Source organism: Pinus tabuliformis, chromosome 3_2 (genome assembly GCF_031772625.1).
Source record: "Pinus tabuliformis cultivar Carrire ecotype Pingquan chromosome 3_2, CPIR1, whole genome shotgun sequence".
In the NCBI taxonomy this organism is placed as follows: domain Eukaryota; kingdom Viridiplantae; phylum Streptophyta; class Pinopsida; order Pinales; family Pinaceae; genus Pinus; species Pinus tabuliformis.
The window spans coordinates 1,032,980,220-1,033,007,956 of NC_142302.1; the positions used below are offsets into that span (position 1 = coordinate 1,032,980,220).

Sequence of the window (27,737 nt, forward strand, 5' to 3'; positions counted from 1 at the left end):
CCCTTACCTTGCCTTAAGTATTTCCAGTCCATAAATTCCTTTTGCTTATAACCCAAAGGGTAGAATTTGTCCTTTAATACAAAAATAAAGCTAGACCAAGAGGACAAAAGGTTACCTGACTTCGTGCTTCCCTTCTGTAACTTGCTCTCCCACCAAATGAGGCCAGTGCCACTCAGCCGAAGAGATGCTAACTGGATTTTTACCCCATCTTCTTCAATCTACTGGATTCAGAAGTAAACCTCTATCTGACTTATCTAGTTATTGAGTTTTTATGCACTACATTCTCCATTGTACATGGGTAGGTCTAACTTCACATCTAACTTGAAGAACAATTTCTTGGAGGTCTGTTTGGAATTTCTATGAGAGTGATGAGAACTATCACTGGAAGAAGGAGAGGGAGGAGGATATTATCCACCACCTTCCTGATTTACTGATTCATGATCATCGGTATCCTTCTTCTCATGCCCAAGTGCCTTCTCATAATTTGCGAACAACTTGTCTACTTTTCCTGTTATATTATAGAATACCTTTCAGAAATTTTGTTCCTCTTTCCAATGAGCTTCTTCATTGGCCATGTTTCTTCTTTGATGTGCATGTCCTGCTTCAGGATCAAAGGAGTTAAGTGTTCTTTCTCCTTTTCGCAACTTGTTCTGAGTTAGCATAAACTCATGCAATTCGCATCTACAAAGACTTGCTCTGATACCAAACTTGATCCAAGATCTTTTACTTACAGATGAATCAGAATTACATATAACAAAGTTAATTAACCATGGAACTTAAAACCACATAAACAATGCGGAAAATAATAAGTAGAACACAAAAACCATGACACAATGATTTGATTACGAAGTTCGTCCAGTTTGGACTATGTCTCCGGGCCCTACTCAATAGTGGGGAGGCCTTCTTTTTATTAGTGGCATAAAAGAGATAAAAGTATAGCAACAAGCAATTACAACCCTTTTACCTCCAAGATGATAGATGGGAAAATAATAGGGAGCCCAACTTTGAAAACAGATAAAACCACTAAAATCCTAGCAAAAAATAGTGCAAAAACGCCTATCCAAACTCCCAATTTAGATAATCAGGCCTTCTGCAACCTTCTTGAAACCTCCCTGCTGCTGAAGGCAAGGTTCCGGCCTGCTGCTAGGGTCAGGGTCTGTTGTATGCAATAAAATCTATGTATTCGGCCAGTCCTCTCCTCCTTGCCTTTCTTTGACATAACAGTGATATATATAAGATCATGTTGGCATCCCTCACAATCAGGCAATTCCAACATAATACCCAAGGTTAGCAGGTGGAAGGATTCATGGCAACAATCCTTCCGTAATAGAAAAGACAATGTCTAATAAAGAAACCCATTACAACAACGCATGAGTCTCGGCATCGGGTTTATCGATGCTTCCAACTTATCGGCGGACAATCCAAGCTCGGACATAGGCATACCATGATAACTACAGATCTGACAGGAGTATTCACCGTATGCCATAATGTTTCGTGTCTGCACTCCCATCGCATTATCACAATCGGCATGAAACCCTAGGTGCACTGGTTAGCACTCTGCAACATCTACAAGCCTGCCGGGTTTATTAATCATGATATATAGTATATTGGGTCCAGGCCCCTTATTGCAGTATCGCAATCAACGCTCACCGTGAAATCGCATTCGACACTTCGTCTCGAACCGCATCACAAGCACCAGCTCTTTTGTGTGACTGCGATATGCGATGCACATCACATCGCATCTAAGTCCTGTTGGGGCCGATTCGTAACTCCTCTGGCATGTGATATGCAATATTGTAATCACAGTCGGGAATGCCAGGGGCCGATTCTTCCTTAAGCGCTCCTCCTTTTCGACAATATGCGATATTCGGGGTCCAGTGGCATCCTGCCACATGGTGCTCCCTTATTCGCTGAAACTATGCCATGTCATCTTCTCGCAGCTACCTGGACAAGTCAAACTAAAAATTTGACTTTTCCTACTTTGTCATCTGGACTCGGATTTGAAAATTATTTAAATTGGTAGATACGAGAAAATATAAAAAAAAAAAATTTGGGAGCCCAAGTGACTTGAGATATTTCTTTTGATTCAGTATCATCCTTTGCCTTGATCCTAGATTATTGCTAGATACATTGAGCCCATAATTCAACAAAAGGTGTATTATCTTTCTTTGAGTAAATGCTAGTTGCAAAACTACTCTAATCAGGTGGAAAAGAATTTAGTACACATATAGTCATCTCAAAATCTATAAAAGTCTCTCCAAGCCCTTGCAACTAGTCTCTTATTTGTGAGATCTTCATCACATAGGTGGCCATGTCTTCATCCTTTAATTTCCTTATTCTATATAGTTGATTCCTCAAGGAAATATTTTGACCTTGTGTACTTATAGAGTACAACTTTACCAACTTATCATACATAGCCTTTGATGTGTTCAATAGGAAACAAAGGGAACAAGATGATATTTTACTGGTTCCACAATAATTCATTGTGCTCTTACTTTCCCCTTCTTGTATTTTTCCAACTCTCGAGTCTTGTCTTTAGTAGGTTCAACTACTTCTTCAAAAGACATACTCCACGACTTCATTCTTTGTGAGTGCCAAATCAATCCTTTTCTTCCATGCTAGGAAATTTTTTGACCTAACCAACTTGTTTCTTTCCTTGAAAAATGTAGCTATGTTATAAGTGGATTTAGACATTGAAGACAATATAACTCTTACCAAGGGTCCTCCTTGATGATGTCTCCAACTATCTTGATGCTTTCAAGAACTTCAAGGAGACTTCAACAATGCCCTAGAATGATGATTTCTAGGATTTCTTCAACAATGGTGTCTTCGAACAAATTGAACGAGTGCAAGATAATACCAATATTTCTTGATGCTTCCTACTCTTCAAGATGACGCACTAGAGAATCTATAACAAAGACATTTCCTTCCTTCCTTTGATGATGAGGTCTTCTTCAATGAAGGCTTGATGTAGTAATCCTCCTTCTAGGTCAATAGATCTTCTTTTTCTTTCCTTTTGTCCTTTTTCAAATGATTCCCCTTAACAACCCCTTCAAGATGATCCTTTAGTTGAATTTTTCTTGTTCATCCAAGCTCTTATACCATGTTGGAGTAGGGAAGCTATTAGTTCAAATTCCCCTTAACCTCAATAATTATTTATGAGTTTTTAGTTATCTTCTTATGTTCCTTTATTAGAACTTTTCATCAAAGAATTATTAAGAGAAAAAACAATAAATACAATGGACACAAAAATTAGGCTCCAAGCCAGGGAAAAACCACTCCAAGGGTAAATCCGGAAAAAATCTCTTCTCATCTTATAGAATCTACTTCAAATGAGAAAACCAAGGCCTAAACCCTAGACCAAGATATTCTCGAATCACCAATTCATCCCTCGAGGAATCTGTTAGGATATTCCGACACATAGGAAATAGTTAAGTATAACTTGGTCTAGTGTAGAGTTAGGTAAAGTGTGTTTCTTTACTATGTACATTTTGTAACTTATAATCCGACGGTCACGATATGTAGTGATCCGACAGTTCATTCTCTCCTCGGTATTACCAACACTTGATCCGTGGCTAAACACTCGATTGGTCCATGATCTCTATTTAAAGAGCATGGAGGGTCATTTGTAGGGTAACTGTTCATGAGAGAAGCTTATGTAAAATTCTTTTATTAATAAATTGCCTGAAGTGGCCGCGTTGGCTCAGGCTGTGGACTGTTTCCCTCTTTGAGGGTTTTAACCACGTGAACAATACTGGTGTATTGATCTATGATCTGTTTGTGAGCGGTGTCCTTTGGTATTCTGTCTGAGGAACTTACCCTGTAAATTCCTACATGGTATCAGAGCTATATGAGGGCCGCATCCGTTGGTGATCCAAATTTGAAGCCGGTAGAACTGCATCCGACTGTCGTTTCCTAGATCTACTATTTCTGATTGCTTTCAGGCCGAGAGGACTGCTCTATTGTGTTAGGAGCATCTGTTCCAGTGAGGAACCCCTTTCGTTTCACGCGAAAAGGTTTCCGGTAGCCCTAGCTACGTCATTTTTAAGATCTGGAGGTATACAATGTTTATTTGCAATTTACAGTTATTTTCTCTCTGTTTATTTCGGTTTATTTAGCTCTTTGTTTTTTATTACCGGATCTATACCTTTCATTTCTGCGTATGCTCTTTGCCCTGCGACTCTGTGTGATCTGGGCAAATCAGAAACAGAAAGGAAGGATTTTTCTCATGCGTATGCTCTTTTCCGCTGCGCCTTAGTGTGATCTCGGAAAATCAGAAACATTGAGGAAAATATTTAGTTTCCGGGTAAAGCTAACTTCAAGCCGCAAGGATTGTTTTTTTTGTATGTCCGTGTTGGGTTTTGTGACTAAAAAAAAAAAAAAAACTTTCCTCTTTTCCAAAAATTACTAAACTTTTAGTTTAGCTCACTTGGTCCAAAGCTTCTTTATGAGAGTAGAGGTCTTGAGTTCAAGTCTTCTTTTGCTGAGCTAATTAGATTAAGTTTGGAAATGGGGCAAAGCTTCAGTGACTAAAAAAAAAAAAAAAACCCTTCCTCTTTTCCAAAAATTACTAAACTTTTAGTTTAGCTCACTTGGTCCAAAGCTTCTTTATGAGAGTAGAGGTCTTGAGTTCAAGTCTTCTTTTGTTGAGCTAATTAGATTAAGTTTGGAAAGGGGGCAGATTTTTTTTTAACATTATCATTCATTTCCGCACATTCCCGCACTTCGTCGGCATCTTCATCAAATTTTCTTCAAAAAGCCATAACTTCTTCATCCGGAAGCCGTTTTCAGAGCCGTTTTTTTTTAACCAGCCTAATTTTTTGAGATCTTTCCATTGGAACACTTAGTTTCAGCATCTATAGCTTCAGTTTATGTTAAAATGGAAAGTCCATGCCAAGTTATTCTTGACAGCACCAACTACTTCCAATGGTGGTCCTACATTGTGGATTTACTTAGAAGTAAAGGTCTTTACAGAATAGCCTCAGGCCAAGAAACCAAATTGAAAGATGAAGATAAGGCAGCTAAATGGGAAAATAGGCAAGATCAAGCACGTGGGTTGATAGGGATGTCTATTTCTCCAGATCTTAGATTCCATATTGCAGAACTTGATACTCCTGCTGAAGCAATGAAGCAGATCACTAAAGTTTTTGGAATTAAAAATGAACTTAAAGCCCATCAACTCGAAAATGAGTTGCTTACATTGGACCCCAACAATTTTTCTTGCATTGAAGATTTTTTGTCCAAGTTCAAGACCCTTAGACTTCTCTTGGAAGGTGTTAAGGTTAAGAAAGAAGATAGTAACCTTATCTATTCCATTCTTACTAAGTTGGGACCAGCCTACTCTGTGTTTGTTTCCACCTTCCATTCTACAAGAGAAGCCCTCATTTCTCAAGGACAAGCCTACAAGTCCCCTTCCTTTGATTCCTTTTGTGATTCTTTAATAAGAGAACAAGAAAAACTCTTACACCTTGGTCTTCTTAATCTTGGAAACTCTTCTAAGAAAGCGTTAGCCGCCCAACAACAACCAAATTCAAATAATCCTAAGAAGTTGTATCCTAAAAGGAATGGTCCTAAACCAAACAAGGGTCCTAAGCAATTTTAGCCTCAAAATGAAAAATCATTTCAACAAAATGATAAGGCAAATAAAAACAAAGGGAAGAAGACTGATAGACATTGCAACTTTTGTAATCGAGATGGCCACTTAGAATCCAAATGCTTTAAGAAGATGGAAGCCTTGGAAGCAGCAATGAAGAAGCATAACATCCATTTGGAGCACTCTTCAACTTCAACTTCATCTTCAGCAATAACACTTTCTGCATGTTGTTGTCAAGCATCTCGGTCTGGCTATGCACTAAATGTATCTTCTTCTTCTCATTCTCATGAGTGGCTCATTGATTCTGGAGCTTCTTATCACATGGCCAAAAACAAAGCCATGTTTTCTTCTTTAAATGATTGTAACACCAAAAATATATATGTTGGTGATGATAGATCTCTTAGTGTTGTAGGGACTGGAACTGTTCATATAGACAATGGTCAATTTAATGATGTATTATGTGTTCCAACCTTATCCTGCAACCTTCTATCTGTATATCAGATAACTCATTCACCTCATGATGTTGTAATTAAGGACCTAAGAGATCCTAGACAGATTTTAGCTACTGGCATTGTTGATGATTCTACAAGGTTGTATAAGTTTCACAACTTTGGGTCATCAAATCTTCCCTCAGTATTTGTTGCTCATAACGATGAAGTGAGCAAACTTTGGCACGAGCGATTTGGTCACTTAAACTATCGCTCCCTTAAGAATCTATGTAAAGAAAATATGGTGACAGGTCTTCCAATGGTATCTTGCAGAGATGGTGTTTGTTCCGGATGTGTACTCGGAAAACATCATCGGGATAGTTTTGAAAAACGTGCCTCTTGGCACGCCTCAGCCCCTTTACAGCTTGTGCATAGTGATTTATGTGGTCCACTTCCAGTTGTTTCATTGTCTGGCTACAAGTATTTCTTAACTTTCATTGATGATTGCTCCAGACGCACTTGGGTATACTTCTTAAAACTCAAGAGTGAAGTATTTAACATGTTCTTGGCCTTTAAGGCCTTTGTTGAAAAACAATCTGGACATCAAATTCTTAAGCTAAGATCTGATAATGGCGGAGAATATGTTAACAAAAAATTCATCAACTTTTGCACTGAGAATGGAATTCAAATGCAACATACTATTCCATATACTCCACAACAAAATGGTGTGGCTGAAAGGAAGAATCGCACCTTAAAGGAAATGGCTAATTGTATGCTTCAATCTAAAGGACTTGGTCTTAATTTTTGGACAGAAGCAATTAATTGTGCAAATTATATAATAAATCGCACTCCTACTAAGGTTTTAAAGAATATCACTCCAGAAGAAGCATGGAGCTCAATTAAACCAGATGTAAGTCACTTTCGTGTTTTTGGAAGTGAAGCATGGGCCCATATTCCAAATGAGAAGCATAAAGCTTTAGAACCTAAGAGTGAAAAATGTATTTTTGTTGGATATCCTGAAGATGTCAAAGGATATAGACTTATTCCACTTAAGTCCAAAAATGTTATCATTAGAAGAGATGTAAAATTTGCTGAAAATATATCGGCCTACGAGCCTAGTTCGGTGGATGTGCCACCTCTCCCTATCTCTTCTACTTTTGAAAATATTTCTTCTTCAAATGATGAAAGCGAGGATGACAATCCTCCCCCACCTTCTCAGGATCCTCCTTCAGCTCCTCAGCTTCCAAAATGGGTCCGTGCTACTCGGGATGCAGCAGGTGATCTTGCCGGTGATCCTACAAATTAGAGATGTACACGTTCTCAGTTTGATAGAGCCTCTTCTTTACTGGCTCAAGCTTCACTGAATTATGATCCTGACACCTTTGCAGAAGCTTCAGGCCATCCAGATTGGGAAGCAGCTATGAATGAAGAATATCATTCATTATTGGCAAATGATACATGGGATCTTGTTCCTCTACCAAAGGGATGAAAACTTGTTAGATGCAAATGGGTTTACAGAACCAAGTATGGACCAGATGGGAAAGTTGATAAACATAAAGCTCGTCTTGTTGCTAAGGGTTTTTCACAAGTTGAAGGCATTGACTACACTGAAACCTTCTCCCCTGTTGCCAAAATGAACTCTATCCGCCTTGTTCTTTCCCTTGCTGCTTCTTTCAAATGGGAAGTCCATCAGATGGATGTTAAATCTGCCTTCTTGCATGGGGACTTGCATGAAGAAATATATATGGAACAACCTATTGGCTTTATACAAACAGACTCCAGCGTTGTATGTCGGCTTAAGAAATCCCTTTATGGTCTCAAACAAGCTCCTCGAGCTTGGTATGCCAAAATGGATAACTTTCTTTTAGAAACTGGCTTTTCTAGGTGTCATTCTGACAATACTGTCTACACCAAGAAAGTGGGCAAGTCTCTTATCATTCTTGTTCTTTATGTTGATGATCTTACCCTGACTGGTAGTGATCCCAACCTTATAAACCATGTGAAGTCTAGCCTTAAAAGGAAGTTTGAAATGACAGACTTAGGACACTTACATTATTTTCTTGGTCTTCAAGTCTTGCAATCCAAGGAAGGTATTTCCCTTTCCCAGTCCAAGTATGCCTGTGATATTCTACGCCATTTTCACATGGAAGACTTTAAGCCAGCTGCTTCTCCCTTTCAGTCTGGAGTCAAACTTTCAGTCACTTGTACTTCTCCTGAAGTTGATGCTACCTTATATCGTCAACTTGTAGGAAAACTTTTGTATCTAACCCATACTCGTCCTGACCTTTCCTTTGTTGTTGGCCTTGTTGCTCGGTTTATGCAAAACCCACATGAAAGTCATTGGAAAGCAGCTAAAAGAATACTTCGTTATGTTCGAGGTACAGTTCAGTTTGGGATTCATTACAGTGCCGAAGCATCTCCTCTATTGGTTGGTTTCACTGATTCCGATTGCGCTGGTGACCCTGATGATCGGAAGTCTACTGCAGGTTATGTGTTCACTCTTGGTTCAGGACCTATTACATGGGATTACAAGAAACAAGGTGTCATTTCTCTTTCTTCAGCAGAAGCAGAGTATCGTGGTGCCGTAGAAGCCAGTAAGGAAGCCTTGTGGCTTCGTCAGATCCTGTCAGAGTTTGGCTTTCAGCAGCAGTATCCGACTACACTTTGGTGTGATAATCAAAGTGCCATTCAACTATGCAAAGATCCAGTCCAACATCAGCGCAGCAAACACATTGAACTGCACATGCACTTCATCAGAAAGCTCATTCACGACCATGTTCTTGAAGTGCAATATTGCTCAACAGATGATCAAGTTGCAGACATCTTTACAAAGGCTCTCACAGAGGCGAAGTTTACTAAACTTCAATTTATGGCTGGAGTTCAGGAAGTTGTCACTAAGGGGGGATAGGCTCTAGTGCCTCCTTCCTTCTCCTATTGTGTCATAGTTGTAAATCCTTCAATCCTATCCCAAGTTGTTCTTAAGGGGGGATGTTAGGATATTCCGACACATAGGAAATAGTTAAGTATAACTTCGTCTAGTGTAGAGTTAGGTAAAGTGTGTTTCTTTACTATGTACATTTTGTAACTTACAATCCGACGGTCACGATATGTAGTGATCTGACAGTTCATTCTCTCCTCGGTATTACCGACACTTGATCCGTGGCTTAACATCCGATTGGTCCATGATCTCTATTTAAAGAGCATGGAGGGTCATTTGTAGGGTAACCGTTCATGAGAGAAGCTTATGTAAATTTTCATTCTTTTATTAATAAATTGCCTGAAGTGGCCGCGTTGGCTCAGGCCGTGGACTGTTTCCCTCTTTGAGGGTTTTAACAACGTGAACAATACTGGTGTATTGATCTGTGATCTGTTTGTGAGCGGTGTCCTTTGGTATTCTGTTTGAGGAACTTACCCTGTAAATTCCTACAAAATCCCTTCCAAATAGGACACACATCAACCAAATCAATGAGGATTAAATATGCTTCAAGGAGCTTCCAACTACAAATTTTGACCCCCAACTTCGACTTGCAATTTCCGGCCTTCTAGAAGTTGCATAAACCCTAACATTCGCAAGTGCGAGAGAATAGAGCCAAAAAAAAAACTTTCTTTCTTCTTCTTGGTTTCTCCTTCCTTCCTAGACCTTTACTCTTGATTTCGCCTTCTTCCCAACTTCAGATCGAACTTCTTCTTTAGAGAGATCGAATTGGTGCTAAATAATGTTGATGTTTCTTCTATTTATACACATGTGTGGGGTTTGACTACTCTCTTTTAGGCCGACATATCACTACTAGGACCGACTTGTGCTTGTAGGCTCATAGAAATTTCTAGACTCAAAATCAACATCTTTTACATGTTACAAGTTGCTCGATAGGGTCTTATAAAATTGACAAGGCCTCTCTTGACTGAAGAAAAATATTACTATGACATGAAAAACCCTAGAATCATGAAGAACATGCCTAACCTAGATGGCCATCAAAATGGAGCATGAAACCCATGCTTAAAATAATAGATATATATATATATATATATATATATATATATATATAATTTTTTTTTTTTTTTCTTATAACATAAGATATACATAATGATTTGAATAAATTGACAATTATGAAGACCAAAACTAGTTATATTTTCCAACATTCCTCAGTTAGTTTGGTGAAGAAGGGATACATGACAGTTTGGTGAAGGAGGGATACATGACTCTGCTCTTCAGGAATCAAGGACCACGAGCTTCATCCATCATAAGATAACTTCTGGCCTATTTCTCTGTGCAACGTCATTTACAAAATCATTTCAAAGACTATTGTTGGCCGTATGCATAGAACTCTCTCGTGCTACATCACCCCAGAACAACATGGTTTTCTCTTGGACAGAGTCATTCATGATCTTGTGGCAAATGCACAGGAAGGAATGCACTCAATTCACACCAAACATCTTAAAGCTGCTACACTATAGATTGATCTTTGAAAAGCATATCACTGTCTGGACTGGGGTTTTCTCCGACTCATCTTTATTAAGATTGGTTTACACCCTAGATGTGTTAATTGGATTATGGCCTGTGTGGATAATGTAAACTATGTTGTCATTATTAATGGGTATCCAACAAGGTTCTTTCGGGCTAGCAGGGGTCTCTGATAGGGATGTTCACTATCCCCTCTTTTATTCATTCTTGTCATGGACTGTCTAAGTTTGCATATTAAAAAAGCGGCCCTGGAGGATCAATTTCAACCACTGAAGATGGGAAATAACATCAACATTTCACATAACCTCTTTGTTGACGACATTCTTATTATGGGTATGCTCTGTCGTTTTTCTTGGTTTTACCTTTTTCACATTTTCAGTAGATTTGCTAATGCATATGGATTGCACATGAATGTTAATAAATCTATTATATATCATGGACAATCTGACTTGGAGATTGTTGCATATATCAAAGATTTATTTGGTATTGAGGCAAGGCCTATACAAAATGGTTTGAAATATCTTGGTTATCGTATCAAACCCACTTACTACAGAATCATTGATTGGCAATGGCTTGCTGATTGATTCTTCAAAAGGATCTCTGGCTGGGAGTTTAGATGCCTATCTTTAGGGGGACGGGTTATCCTCACACAAGTTGTTCTGTCGCAAATGGGGGTCTATTGGGCTCATCTCTTCCATATCCCTACTTCCATCATTAACAATCTAAACTGCCTCATGGCAAACTTCATTTGGGGGGGAAGCCCAAACAGGAAAAAATATCACTTGACCAAATTATCAAACATCACTCTCCCAAAGGGTATGGGTGGTTGGGGAATCATGGACCTTCGTTGTTTCAGTGGAGCATTGCTCATAAAATCCCTGTGGAGGGGTTTATTTGGAGCTAGCACATGGAGCAAGATCATTCTACGCAAGTATCTAAAGGATAAAGATTTCAGCGTTTGGTATAGAAATGGCACCATTGGCATCAAACAAGGATTTGCTATCTGGCTAAGTTTCCTGAAAGTTGAAAAGTTTTTTATCCACCACCTTGCATGGAGATTTCAGTCAGGCAATCGTATTCTTATTAGCATTGACCCAATCTTGGGTGCTAGAATGGATTTCACCATCTCTAAGAGAATTATCCAACATCTGAATGGGTGAAGCATTTTCTTTTGGGGTCAAGTTATAAATGGCTAGCATGGACCGCTCCCTATATGGAAAAAAGCCCAGGAATTGGGGTTCACTGGCCAAAGGAATGAGAGTGGAATCAGACTATATCTATAATGAAGCATCTCGACATTTGTTGCACAGGATCGCCGGACAAAATTGTATGGTTGGGAAGGATGGCAACTGATAACATTATAGTTGCTAACACATACTATGCTCTATCCAACATGGTCGCCAGACAGGGGGAACACCAAATTTTATACACCTTTTGGAAAACTAAAGCTCCTATAAAAGTTATACTTTTCATATGGCTAGTATATCATAATAAAAATCTTGTATGGGAGAATCTGCAGAAAATAAGTTGGCATGGCCCCGGGATATGCACTATATGCAAAAATGACATTGAAGATAATGACCACATCTTTCTGCACTGCCAATATACTATTCAGGTATGGAAAAAGATAGCTTCCCTCTTTGGTTTCCCGTACATTCAACATACCTGCATCAGGGACTCAATAAAATGGTGGAGTGCTCAAAAATCTGCCTGGAGAGCCATTCCCCTTTTCCTCTTCTGGGCAATCTGGAATTGGAGAAACAGAAGTATATTCTAGAACTCTAGGGAAGATTTCTTTTTGGTCATTGAAAGAATCACCACTAATCTTTCAATTTTTTCTGCACAACCACCATGCACTAATATCAGTCCACAAATGCATAATAATGTACAATTCATATACCCTATGGGGTTTTTTGATGGGGTTGCCCAAAGGAACTCCTGTGCATGTGGATTTTGGATTGCTATGACTACTGATTTGTCATACATGGTCTACTGGAATAGTGGTGGTGGTACCAATACCAAAACTGAAGCATTAACACTCCGGGGGCTCCTATGGTTCAACAGTGTCCTTGGGAACCCCATTTTGCACATTTATGGAGACTCGAAGATTATCATTGATCAAGTCATGGGGAGGGAATCCATCAATAACCCCATGCTTTAGTGATGGCTGGATAGGATCAAATTTCTATGGCAACTACACGGCTGCTCCACAATCCAACATATTGGAAGGAATCTGAACAAGGAAGCAAACAGATTATCCAAGAAAGGCTTACTGGGAACGATTGGCAAATGGTATTTGGAGATCACTTGGGAAAAATACATTTTTGATATGGGCGACTTTCCATTTCCGTGTTAAAAGACTATCTTCTTGTTCACACTCTTTTTTGTAATTTTGGTATATATGTCTATAATCTATTTCCTCCTGCACATTGAGAGAATGTGGCATACAGTCATGACTATATATGTTTTGATGATATAGCTTCTTTAGATGTATAAGATATGTTGAAAATGTCTCTTAACTGTATTGATCTTTTTTATCCTGGGCTTCGGGTGGTGATCAGAACACACCATATCCTCTTTATCAAGTGATTTGGGATGATCATAATCAATCTGTAGAAGGTTGACTTTACTGTCATATAGTTTATCTATTAATATATCATCATGCTTTTTTCTTACTAAAAAAAATCAATTAGTAAGGTAAAATATTGTAAAATTTGTATTTTGGTGAAGCAATTTTGTGAGATATTCACATACAAAACCCCTCTTTTTGTTGCTCAGTTATATCTTCTTCAAAAAATCATATATTTCTATTGGGAAAAAAAAAAAAAAAAACTTAAATTTTTTTAATAAATTAATTTTATAATATCAGATATATTTGTTGCAAATCATATACAATACAAATACTCTTTAGTTATTAAAAATACATACCAAAACTTTAAAAAATTTCAAACCCCAAAATTTCAAAACATTTTATCTAATAACAAAGAAAATAATACAATTAATAATATCCCCAGATTTTACTGCTTTCACTGTTTTTGCGGTAAGAATGGGGATTGAATTTCTACGAACTAAACAAAATTTCAATAATATCCGGATTTTCCTGTTTGTACTGTAATTAAAAAATACAAATTACATACGAAAACTTTGGAAAGGATATAAAACCCCAAAATATGAGGACGTTTTATGCGGGAACAATGAAAACCGTACAATCGAAATCGAAGGCCAGTAGAAATGAAAACCGTACGATTAAAAGTGGCTGGAAATCGGGTAAAAAAAATTCAAAAAATCTTGCAGAGACAGTATTTGAATCGTGTTTTGGTGGAAATGGATTTAGCACCATCAAAGACTTCTAGAACACCTAAAATTTTGAAGTTTAACAACTATAACTTAAATTTACAAAAATCCTCAAAGATTTTATCATAATATAACTAGAATTTCCATAACTTTTTGGGCAACTGCTAGTTAGACTGCCTTATTTATGCTTTGATGTTAATGGGGGCAGTTGGAAATTCGGAAAACCTAGCCCAATGATGTTTAAGGCGAGACCAGTGGGACCAGATTAGTTTAAGCTTTTCACTACCGACACACGGTGAGTTTGTCGGCTCTGGAAGAGTCAAGCATGCCTGTCCTGCCCATGCATCAATTATTTCCCGTTAGATGTCGGAAATTCGAAAGGGTACAGTTAAGCGTGAATTCTACTACGTGACAACATTGTATGACGGAATGCCAATAGATTCTCCCGTTAGATGTCGGAAACTTCAGGTGAAAGGCTTGGAAAGTCAAGTTTAGCCTTCTCCTTTCCCGTTAGAGCGATCCAGATGTGGGAAATTCCACGTGGAAACCGGAGTTTGGCTTTGCTCTATTGCAGTTAGATGTCGGAAACTCTGTGCGAACTGCTTTCTCGTTAAATGACAGAGTACTTTCAAATGCACCAAACCCACGAATGCATTCAACGCCCCCAAATGTAACCAAATTTCGGTGAAGTTCCCAAAGATTGTCTCGTTCAACGTTTCCTCCTTTCTCGGGTCGAGTCGGGAGGTCCCTCCTGCTCTTCCTTTTTCCAAATCCGTAAAATTTACAGATTTTCTTAATGTATGAAGCCCACTAACCTTCTAACCACTCTATGAGATAAAGTCAATAGAAAGTGTTGATACATGAGCCATATAAATTGTAAATTATAATTTTATAATTTATATACAATTTCACGTTTCAAATGTTTTATAATTGGATTTTATATTTTGTTAAAAGAAAAAGAAATTATTTTCAATCGAATTATAATTATTTCACTGTAATATATTTTTATAAAATAAGTACAAATTCACAGGTCGATGCTATATTTCAACGACTCAATTTATAATTATAACCATTTCTAATCACATTTATACAAACCAGAAAAAACAAAACTGAGAACATTAAAAAAAATGCTATATTTCAACCACTCAATTTATAATTATAACCATTTCTAATCACATTTATACAAACCAGAACTGAGAACATTAAAAAAAATGCTGTAAAGAGATACACAGCATGGTTTTTAGATTTGGAAGACCGACATATAATTTAAGACAACGATGGATACTCTTTTTTTAACCACGTAATTGTATTGCCGAGAACTAGACAAACGAGCGGCGATGTGCTTGCAGACACCGCCATTTAGTTTTTATACAACGAGTCTTTATACGACGAGTGCTGCTGCGATTATAAATAGAGGGGGCAATTACAACAAAAACTCACAGCATTTGAAGGAAGTTGGAGTGGTAGAGTGAGAAACTCAGAGCCTAATCTCTGAAGGAAGTTGGAGTGATAGAGTGAGAAATGGATCTTCTTCTTCTCCTCATCATGATGCTTGTGATGATGGGTGTAGCAATGCCTACTCATTCTCAACATGAGACGGGTGGATTCACTTCTGTTCAAAGTATGATGGGGAAACCCTCTCTCTTCCCATCCTCCATAGCCGGGTATCATGAAAAAAGGGATGTGGAGGCACTTCTGAGCTTCCGGAAGGGCATCACATTCGATCCATATGGATCGCTCTCCAACTGGACGGCCAATAACTCACATAACGTCTGCCTGTGGAACAGAATTTCGTGCAGGCCAAACACCAAACGAGTGGTTTCAATTTCACTCCATGAGCGCTCGTTGAATGGTACACTCTCCCCGTATATTGGGAACCTCTCTCTTTTGCGGTTTTTAGATCTTTCCGGTAATGCTTTGAGTGGGAGAATTCCAGCAGAGTTTGGGCAGCTGAAAGCGCTACGAATACTTCACCTCTCCGGTAATGCTTTGACAGGGAGTATACCAACTTCTATCGGCAACTGCGCTTTGCTGCAAACGTTGGATCTTAGTGTCAACCAGTTGAGGGGTTCTATCCCAGCAGAATTCGGTCGTCTGGTCCACCTGGAATATCTCTGGTTGTCCAACAATGTTCTGAGTGGAAGCATCCCAACTTCTCTCGCCAACTGCACTTCACTTACAGAATTGTTTGCTGACTCCAACAATTTGAGTGGTCCAATCCCAGCAGAATTCGGTCGTCTGGTCCAGTTGGAAAGACTCTGGTTGTCCCAGAATGCTCTGAGTGGAAGCATCCCAACTTCTCTCGCCAACTGCACTTCACTTACAGAATTGCTTGCTGACTCCAACAATTTGAGTGGTCCAATCCCAGCAGAATTCAGTCGCCTGGTCAGCTTGGAAACATTCTACTTCGGCGACAATAGTATAAGTGGAAGCATTCCGGCTTCAATTGGCAACTGCACTTCACTCTCTGAGTTGAAGGGTAGCGGAAACAAATTGAGTGGTCCAATCCCTTCCGTTATGGGTTTGATGAAAAGCATATCTATTATTGATTTATCCAACAACTCTCTCAGTGGCCACATCCCTCCCACCCTATTCAATTGTACTCACCTACAAGTGTTGTCCCTAGCGACTAACAACCTTAGAGGTAGCATTAATCCCCCCAATATTATTACCAATACGGAATTGACCTATCTCGACTTATCAAACAACCAGTTAATTGGATCTCTCCCGCGTAACATAGGTCAATTAAGCGGTCTTCAATCTCTCATTTTATCAAATAACAATTTGACCGGATCTCTCCCGCTTAGTATAAGTAACTTAAAGTATTTACGAGTACTAGATCTATATAATAATAATATTCTGGGCACTATACCTAATATTATTAGTTTGGATTACCTTGTAATTTTAGATTTATCAAAGAACAATTTAGAAGGATCAATCCCTGAACTTAATGGCAGTTGTATCATTTTAAAATTTTTTTCTGCTCACACTAATAAAATTTCTGGGACTTTGCCAATGTTTTTGGCTAATTGTACTGGAATTCAGTATTTAGATTTAAGGAAAAACAATTTGACAGGGCAACTTCCTCACTACCTAGAATCTTTTTCATTGAAAATTTTAAACTTTGGCTATAATAATTTTCATGGTGGCATCCCTGAATGGGTAACAAATTTCACCTCTTTGTATGTATTGGATTTATCCAATAATAATTTTAGTGGAAGAATGCCATTACATTTTGAAAGACTTCAAGGATTTGTAAATTCAAATTCAAACTATATTCCCTTTCCAGAAGAAATCACAGTTCACATGAAAGGATGTGAGTATACTCTGCCATACATCTCAACTACAAACACAATACTTGATTTGTCCAACAATAATCTTGTAGGACAAATCCCTGCAAGCATAGGAACTTTGATAGCCATGCGATTGCTAAATTTATCTGGCAACCAGTTGGAAGGGCTAATACCTGCATCTCTTAGCAACATATCTACTCTGGAGCAGTTAGACTTGAGGAAGAACAATTTGAGTGGACATATTCCTGAAGAGCTCTCTAAGCTACACAGTTTGGCTGTTTTGGATGTTTCATCTAATAGCCTTTGTGGGCCAATCCCCAAAGGAACACAATTTTCCACATTCAGTGCAACATCATTTCAAAAGAATAAGTGCTTATATGGGTGTCCTTTAGATTCATGCAGTGAAAAGGAAAACCCAGTGGGAGAAGGTGACAATAATAGTAGCAGTGCCCATATGAAAATGGGATGGTTTGAGCATCTAGATGAAAAGATGTCATTAATGGCATTGGGGATCGGTTTTGGGATTGGAATTTGGGGAGTAGTTGGTGTATTTATCTTTTGCAACAGAGCTAGACATTGGGTGTTGGGTCTACCACCTAACAAACCACAACTCTTCTATGGAATGTATCGATTCCGTACATAAAGAACCAAGTAATGGATGTTGGCTCTAGTATGTGGTGAATTAAATTGTCATGTAATCTCCCAATGATATTTTTGGCATACTATCTTATCACATATATAATTTTTAGTGTGATCAATGTCTTATTGCATTTCCATATTAATCTCAATTTTGTTTATAACTCTTAATCATTTTTTATCATGTTCAATTAATTTCCAATCAAAAAACATAAATATTACATTCTCTCATAGTTCTTCGCATCTCATTTTACAAACAGACCACACCTAGCTTTTTTATGCTTATATCTTTTTCACAGTATTTTAATATGCCATGTGCAAAAACCAGTTTTTTGAACATTCCAAGTTATTGATAAAAATTGTAAACTTTCTTCCCACCACTAGAATATGGAATCTTGCAATAATATAAATATCTCTAAAAAACTTAAACGCGGTGGAATCTTCATTATAATGACCCAGTTTGAAATCGGAAAGGAATGTGATTGCTTGACCATGGTTATGTAACCATACGTCTTGAATATTACGTTTGCAACGGGCCTACCTGGAAAGAGATATCCTATGATATAAATACATTCATCAACTCCATTATAAAGACTGATTGTATTTACAAAACCGATTAAAGAGAAGCTAAGTGCTGTACAGATCATAGGGTAATCGCAGCGTGTGTGATATATATATATATATATATGTGGGCGGTAGGATAACGCCTCATTGATTTCTATTTTGCTATCATGATTTAATTGGGGATCTACCTCTGTTCAAATTCATCGAGGTCCCATCTTTATTCAAATTAATCATTTTAATGATGGGATTGCATTTCTATTTTTATCATTTATCATTAAAGTTTCGATGAAAACATATAAAGGCAATAGTTTAAAAACGTTTGATTTATTTATTTATTTTTATTACACAGAGAATTTTAACAAAAAATTTGAGTGATTTGTTTATTAAATTTTTAAATTTAATTCAAGAAAATTTAAAATATTCTATTTCAATAAGTGAGAATTTCTTTGTGGCCAGTGTATTCAAGAATGGTGACCTTTCAGTTTTATATGTTATTTATTTTTATCACACAGAGAACTTTAACAAAAACTTTGCGTGATTTGTTTATTAAACCTTTGAATTTGATTTAAGAAAATTTAAAATATTCTATTTCAATAAATGAGAACTTCTTTGTGGCCAGTATATTCAAGAATGGCGACCTTTCTTTATCATCATTTTTATTATGTCTTTTTGGAGACATTACGTAAAATTGGAAGGATAGAGAGAAGATTAGCATGGCCGATTAACATGGCCTTTGCTCAAGTATTTCGCACACAATTAAGAAAAATGGCTTTTTTCTGAGTATTTTTCACACAAATTGAAAAAATCCAACTTTTTAACCTATCAATTTTATCATATCAAATTCTAAAATATTTTCAAAATCTTTAATTAAATTAAAGTTCATCCTTTATCATCTTTATTAAAAAATGTTCACTATTCAATTTTATACCCATGAAACAAGTTCGATTAAAAAGTAAATTAATTTAACATTCATGAGAATTTAACATATATCTTTGTTAAAAAATCCCTCCGTATATATGTTCATTACAGGTTTGCTCAGTTTATGTCCATTACAAATTTGGACATTCAATGAGTATGCAGTAAATTCAATACTCTTATGTTAGGTGAATTTAATTCTCTTAATAATAATAATAGATATACAAAATCCGTATGGATATAAAGATAATATAATGATTGATTTTTAAAATTATTTAATGGTATTTATTATAAAGGTATTTTTTTTTTTAAATTGAATTATTGAGATTATAAATAAGCTATGTTGTATTAGATTATAAATGAGCTATGTTATATTATATTAGGAAAACTATAAAATTTATGTTGTGCTATAAAATATTATGTGAATTATGAAATTTAAGTTAAAATTTTATAAATTAAATTAAAAATCCAAAAAAATCTATAAATTTGATTTTAAAATTTCAAAAAAAAATTATAAAAAGTTTTTTGTTACTAGTTAATGGTAATCCCACTAAGCAGGTCTGTGCAGATTGCACACCACAAAGAAAAATAGACCCTTATGAATCTAAACTTTCATGTAAATCTTCACACCGATATAATACGTTTGCCTGTGGAACGGAATTTCGTGCACACCAAACACGAATCTTAGGAACCTCTTTCTTTTGGGGCATTTAGATCTTTCCGGTAATGCTTTGAGTGGGAGAACAATTTAGAAGGATCAATACCTAAACATAATGGCAGTTGTATCTCTTTAAATTTTTTTTTGCTCACACTAATAAAATTTCTGGGACTTTGCCAATGTTTTTGAATAATTGTACTAGAATTGAGTATTTAGATTTAAGGAAAAACAATTTGACAAGGCAACTTTCTCACTATTTTGAATCTTTTTCATTGTTGTCAATTTTAAACTTTGGCTATAATAATTTTCATGGTGGCATCCTTGAATAGGTAACAAATTTAACCTATTTGTATGTATTGGATTTATCCAATAATAAATTTAGTGGAAGAATGCCATTACATTTTGAAAGACTTCAAGGATTTGTAAATTCTTCAAACTATCTTCCCCTTGAAGAAGAAATCACAGTTCACATGATTTGTCCTCTCTTCTACAGACACAATACTTGATTTGTCTAACAATAATCTTGTAAGGCAAATACCTGCAAGCATAGGAACTTTGAGAGACATGCGATTGCTAAATTTATCTAGCAACCAGTTGGAAGGGCTAATACCTGCATCTCTTAGTAACATATCTACTTTGGAGCAATTAGACTTGAGCAAGAATAATTTGAGTGGACAGATTCCTGAAGAACTCTCTAAACTATACAATTTGGTTGTTTTGGATGTTTCATCTAATAGCCTTTGTGGGCCAATCCCCGGAGGAACACAATTTTCCACATTTAGTGCAACATCATTTCAAAAGAATAAGTGCTTATATGGGTGTCCTTTAGATTCATGCAGTGAAAAGGAAAACCCAATGGGAGAAGGTGACAATAATAGTAGTAGTGCCCATATGAAAATGGGATGGCTTGAGCATCTAGATGAAAAGATGTCATTAATGGCCTTGGGGATCAGATTTGGGATTGGAATTCGGGGAGTAGTTGGTGTATTTATCTTTTGCAACAAAGCTAGACATTGGGTGTTGGGTCTACCACCTAACAAACCACAACTCTTCTATGGAATGTATCGATTCCCTACATAAAGAACCAAGTAATGGGTGTTGGCTCTATTATGTGGTGAATTAAATTGTCATGTAATCTCCCAATGATATTTTTGGTATACTATCTTCTCACATATAGAATTTTTAGTGTGATAAATGTATGATTGCATTTCCATATTAATCTCAATTTTGTTTATAACTCTTAATCATTTTTTATCTTGTTCAATTAATTTCCAATCAAATAACATAAATATTACATTATATAAATGATATAACTTGGGAAAAAAAATTACAATGATAAATATATTCACAACTTCATTACCATTTTTATTAATATATATTTATTTTGATATAAAAAATTGCTATATATTTCATATTTAATAATAATAATAATGAAAACTAAAAATATGAATCTTTCACAGACATTAATATATATTAATGGTGTAGTCTAACTTACAGACTAGAAAGTTTTTTTCACAGGAACTCAACAATGCAATTTCAAGCTAAAATGTGATTTTTTGTTGTTCAAAATACATTTTTGAATACATAGATTCAACACCCCCAAACACTTAAATTCTACAGATTAAACAACTTAGGCACTTTAATTATACCGATTAAAAAAATTAAACTCAAGTTTTTTTAAAATCTCTATTAGATTTTGCTTAAAATTAACCATAAAAATGTCATAATACTATGCTTATTTTAATTAGTAAAATTAATATTTACAATTTCTTTTAATTAACATAAGATCAATTCCATCTTTTATTATTAAAATCATTACATTACATCTAATATAAATACAATTAAATAAAAATATTAAAAAAACCATAATATTTTAAATAAAATAATTAAAAAATACCATAATATTTTACATAACACATTTTATATTATTTATTTAATGTATATTAAATAATCATAAATAAAAATAATATATTAAAGACCATAAGAGGTATCCCACTCACCTCGCTCACAACATAAACATGTAAATGCGATACTTATATTTGTTTACCCAAATTTTTGATTCATTTTATATTTTATCCAGTTATGGTTTATATAACATGTGAAAGATTACGGACGAAGGTGATATTTTACTTGTCACTAGCAAATTTGGAAGGGAAGTTTTGATATAAATTTTAATAATATTTTTTTAAGGGTTTTTTAATGTTTTTTTAATAATGTTTTTTTATTTATTTAAAAATGATTAAAATATTTAATAAATAAATAAAGTGATGTTATTAAAAATTTTATTGGCAACAATGTTGTTTGGTTGGTATTGATGTCAATTTTTATATGTGTTTTGGCATGGTTTATTGGTGTATCATGATCATAAGTGTGTTGTTATTATTGTAGATGGCTAAAACTATATATTCTAGTGTGATGATGATGTTTTATTGAGGATATGTTACAGATCTGGGTGAAGATTCTTGAGAAAATAAAACCACGGGCAATTGCAAGGGTTTTTCCCATGGTATTTGGTGTGAGGGCTTATTTGATGTGGTCATCAAGAGAAGTGGTGTGTAATTAATGATTTATATAGTGTATCTCGATGAGGGAGAAATTAGCATAAATATGATATGCCATTGTTAGAGTTTAGTTGAGCTATAGTGCATAATGAAGTTGTTTGTATATTTGTAGCAGTGAGCGACACTTAGAGAGGTTGAGATTGTGTTGCAAAGGGAGTTGACTTATTAATGTTGCAAAGTTCGTTTGTTTGCTTTGGGTTCCAGCCTTAAAATGAATGAAAATGTGGCCTTGAGAATTTGAGGAGGATGGGACCTCCAACAAGTGGTGGCATGCTAAGATAGGAGTAGTGACTCCTTGCTGGTAGTGACAAGTAACCAGTGGATAGGGAGTTCGGTCTTCATGGTTGGTGGTGGCCAACAAACTGTTGTAGAGTAGTGGCTCTTAACTAGTTGGGGCTAGCATTTGTAAAACAAATTGATTGATAATAAAAGAAAGAGAAGTAACACAACAATAACAAGGTGGTTTCCTCCTGCTTGAGGGTTTCCACCATATATCTTTGTGTCCTATGTGTATGCTTGATATGATGTCTATGTTGATTGTTTAGTGTGGTTTACATGATTAAAACTATTGATGATATTTTGTGTAATGTTTGACTAATTATTTGACAAAAATATTTTAAATTATTATATTTGTTATCACTACTGATTCAAGCCTCCCTTTCCCCCCATTCCACTCTTAGTAGTGATTTGATTCTAACAATCAATATCAGAGAAGGTGCCTTCTATTGCGGCTTAATCACTGGAAGGTGGATATGGGAAAATCATGGGTTATCAAAGTGCCTTATTGCTTAGTCTTGAAAATGTTCAAGAATGGAGAGAGAAGGCGAAATCCCAATTATCCGCACTTGGATCTAAAGTATGGAATGTAGTGATGAATGGTTATGACGAAGAAGGCCCTACAAACAAGTCCAACAATGGAATTCCCATGCTAAGTTTACAATTTATGACAATCTTCATAATCCGGATCTTGAGAAAGTCATGGATCTCAAGTTTGCAAAGGAGAATTGGGAAAGGTTGCAGGCCCTGCATGAAGGAGAAACCAGTACTAATGGTGGAGAAAAGGAAGAAGAAGAAAATGACCCCTTAAAAGGAAAGTGATCAGCCAAATGACATTTTCTCTCCCAGCATGAAAGTGGTATATTTTCAAGAAGAGAGAGAGGCTAGATATCAATCTCAACTTAACTCTGCATTAGCTGAAATAGAAAAGCTCTCTACAAAAACAAATATCTAAAAACACTTCTTCAAATACTTGAAGAAAGAGTGTAAGCTTTTAAAGAGGAAATTATTAGTTTGAAAACTTGAATAGAACAAGGAAGGAGGATTGAAGAAGGAATGAGAAAGTATTTTAAAGAAAAGGAAAATGATTGTGAAAGATTAGAAGTTGAGGTTGTTTCTATGAGAAACAATTTAGAGAAGAAGAACAATCAGGTGGAAGGAGAATCTAGATTTAAGGCGACATCCAAAAGGGCTTTCAAATAAAATGATTCTAGCAAGAAAGGGGGCCAACAATTACATCAATAGCCAAGAAGAGAGTTAAGAAAATAATTATCATTTAGAAGATCTTTCACTTCATCATTGGAGGATATAAAGTGCCACACTTTCCATAGTTTTTGACATATAGTAGTTGATCATAAACAAAGAATAATCAATTTATATCAGTCGAATAGGCAGTTGAAGTTGGAGCAGGAAAGGAAGCCTTCTCAACCTAGCAATTAAGGAATATAATCATCAACCATCAAGAATGAAAATTCCTTTTATGGTCACTTATTACTTATGAAATGTTTTTAGGCACTAAGGCTGTTGCATGGGGTCCAAATTGATCCGTTGGGAAAATCAATTTTAAATAATGGTGTTATGTATCGATTATAGGGTTGGAAATTAAAAACATTACTTGTAGAATGAACATGGACAGAGAATGTGTTTTTTGATGTTGTAGAATGAGTGACTAAAGATGGTGTGATGGAAGTGAGATCATTGCTAGAGGTTATGCACATGTAAAGTGTGTTTGGATAGTGTATGGTAGAGGTTAGAGCACACATGAAAAAGAATTTTGTTGGCCTAGATCAGTCACTCGATATGTCTACGTCGTCGAAGCCAACACTCTTACTGTATACACAAGTAGAAAAACATTCTAATTAATGAGTCTCGGGTTCTGCGTATATCAGCATGGGTTGGTGATTGTATTAGAGTTGTAATAAATCTATGAAGTTTTGTTAGGGTAAAGTAGTAAAGCATGTTGTCTACTTGACATAGCTTCCACACGGGAAGTCCCAACATACTCAGGGAAGGTTCATGCTTGTTCTTTTTTCATGAACATTTTTGTAGGGTTTTGCATCATCTCTAGCAATGGCCTCTATGAATATTAAGTCGGTTTCATAGAATGGCATCAAAAGTACATAAGAAAAGTAAAGCAGGAAGTTTTGTAATGAGAGTATGTATGTCGTTGTTGTCATAAGGAGAGTATGTGTTGCATGAATGAGAATAGTATGCTTCTATGTGGTGAGTTTCTTGGTGTGAGAGCTTGATAATATTGTCTTGTTGGATTGTTGCGAGGGTCAAGAGTGTGAGGATATGTGATTATCATGTGCACATGATTTCTTGTATCTGTTATGATTCTAAAGCCATGTATTGTTGAGAGTGAGAGAGGATGAGGTATTGTTGAGACATAATGGTTCATAAATCCATGTAATGTTCATATGTTGCTACCAATGTTTAGATGCTTCCAAAGTTTTGGATTTCTCATTTATGGGTCGGATTGGTTTATTGAGTCAGGGTTTATCACTATATTGATGGTGCTGGACCTGCCAACATGTCAAGGGATCTCCCGAGTAAGAAGTCCCATCTGGTTTTATAGCACCGTTTACCACCCTTGGTAGATTTGATGCTCTATGATATGGCCTAGGGCAACCCTTCCCTACCAGACTTGGTCCATTTTCTAAAAAACAATGTTTTAAATCCCATACGCGATTATGCCCTATCGAAAGCACATGTACACGTGAGTCAGCCTATACCCAACCCGCGTATATGTGTTAAAACATTAAAAATATACATAATATCCCTTAATTCAGGTGGGGTTTACGGGTTTGACTAGATACCCACCTACTATAGCCCGTGGGCCAATTGTTTCCCAACTAAAAAAATAAATTTGGAGAAGTATAAATACATCTCCATGGGAAGGCCTAAAGGAGGAGAAAGGATTAGATATTGATATTATAGTTGATTACATCCCTAATCAAGTCTGAAGATATCCCTGTGCCTTCTACATTCCCAAGTCATAGGAAACCCCTGTTTCCTTCTTGAGATGTTCATCATCCCTTCATGACATCCTTGTGTATACTTATTGAGGAGGATTGTTGAGACCTGGGCAGGACGGATCTGGAGGACAGTTTCTCTTAGAGCCAGTAGATGACTCAAGTTGTAGTTCTTCCATATTTTCTTTAGCTTACATTAATAAAGAGGCGTTGCCCTGTTCGTGATAATTATGGTATTTATGCATTAATTTATGTCATGATTTTCTTATAAAATCTCACGTTAATGCGTATATGATATAACCTTGATATCATGAACATGCTTCCATCTATTTTTGGTGTATATGCTTTGCCTTGAATGAATTGCAGGTCTTAAAGCACAAGGAAGAAGCAGAGGGTTTGAACCCTACGGGAACGACCTCAAATGTAGGACCTACGGGTAATACCTTCTGTACCAACCTTAACTATTTAAGTATTAGGACTACTTGTTTGTGTGTCTCTTTATGTTGTATGCCCTCCACTATGTTGGGGTTCTCAACCCAAGACCCTAGGGTGATTCTACCCGAAATAGAATTGGTGACTTTGCTGGGGAAAGCATTCTTGTTTTTCCTATATTGGGTTGTTTCTTCTTGATCAAGGCCTATTTGATTGATTTATTGCTTTTACAGTGTCTGTGACCTGTTTGATTCCTGGGCATCAAGTCTGATATTTTGGATCAGGCCTGGATTTTTTATTTTTCTTTATTGAGCTTTATATACACGCATTTTAGAGGATACAATAGCGTATACACGCCAGTTTCTTCAAAGAAACTCGCGTATACGTGATTTTCCTTTGTTTCAATCGCGTATACATGTTGCTTTGTCTTTGCACAGTTGCATATACCTTATTTTGAATAAAGTTTTTAAAATATTGGACCTAGTTAAGATTTTTTCCTAGTGTTTTTTTTTATATTTTTTGGTCATTCACTGTCAGTAAAGCTCTACTTTCATGCAAGTTTTCAGTTTCTGATATTCTCCCTGTTGAAAAACCTAGTCAACGTAAGGCTTTATTTTTTAGTAAAGTTTCAGTTTGGGGTTTGGGTTCAAGGCTTCTAGTAGAAGTTCTTGGGTGTTCTGACTTTGCAGAATAAGAAATTGTTTGCAGTTTTATTTATAACCCAACTTTTGGATTTCTTTGCTTTGCTTTCCTTTTTCTGGTTGACCTATTTTGTTTTTCATGGTTTTTGAGTGCCTCTTTGGCAATCTTGAAAGTCTTTATTGACATTCTTTTGGTTTGCTAGAGTCCTTTATACTGTTGTTCAGATCAATGTATGCAAGTCTGTAGTCCTTTGTCATTTCAAGTTTTATTATATTAATGATGTGCATAACTTGCGAATTTTGGGACTCTTTATGCTTGGTTTTGGTCTTGGAATTTTAGTAGTCTTTGTGTTCTCAAAAAAGTTCTTTGGGTTCTTTAAAAAACAAAAAGACAAAAACATCGTTCTTGCCTTTCTTTTTCTTTTCAATTTTTGTTTTTGGTTTCTTCATTTTTTTTTGAGAAATTGTGAACTTTTTCGATTGGTTTCGAGGGAAGTTTGTCATTGAATTTGTGCCCTCCTTATAGCCAATTTGGCCTATTGATCTTGTGAAGGAACACATTTGCTTACATGAGCATCCATAGAATCTTTCACCATCGTTATAGTTTGCATTGAATTATTTTTCACTATAGGCATTTTAGCCTTTCTGTTAGATTTTGAGTGTGTGGAGTGTGTTTTCTGAAAAAAGAAAAAAAATTGCTTTTACAAGTTTATTCATAGAACCTTATAGAAATCTATTTTCATCGAAGAAAAATTACTGTATTTGCATATAGCAGTGTTTCTATTGATTTATTTTGCATCAAAACACCACAAGTTGCACTCTCATTTTACCCGTGACCTAAAGAACAACCTTTTAAAATCATGCGCTTAATTAAAAAGAACTAGAATTTTTTTTGATTTGTCTTTAATTACATCAAAAAGTATGGCTCTTTAGGGCCTTGGAATAGGTGAGTGGAGAGATAACTCTCCAAGGCCACTCAAACTATTAAACATAGATGTTGAATGATGAG

At 36.1% G+C, this 27,737-nt stretch overlaps 1 pseudogene; it reads left to right on the top strand.

Annotated features, from left to right (window-relative positions):
* Positions 1–18,933: 18,933 nt before the first annotated feature.
* LOC149184120 (U6 spliceosomal RNA) lies at positions 18,934–19,048 on the top strand (annotated as a pseudogene).
* The last annotated feature ends 8,689 nt before the right edge of the window (positions 19,049–27,737 follow it).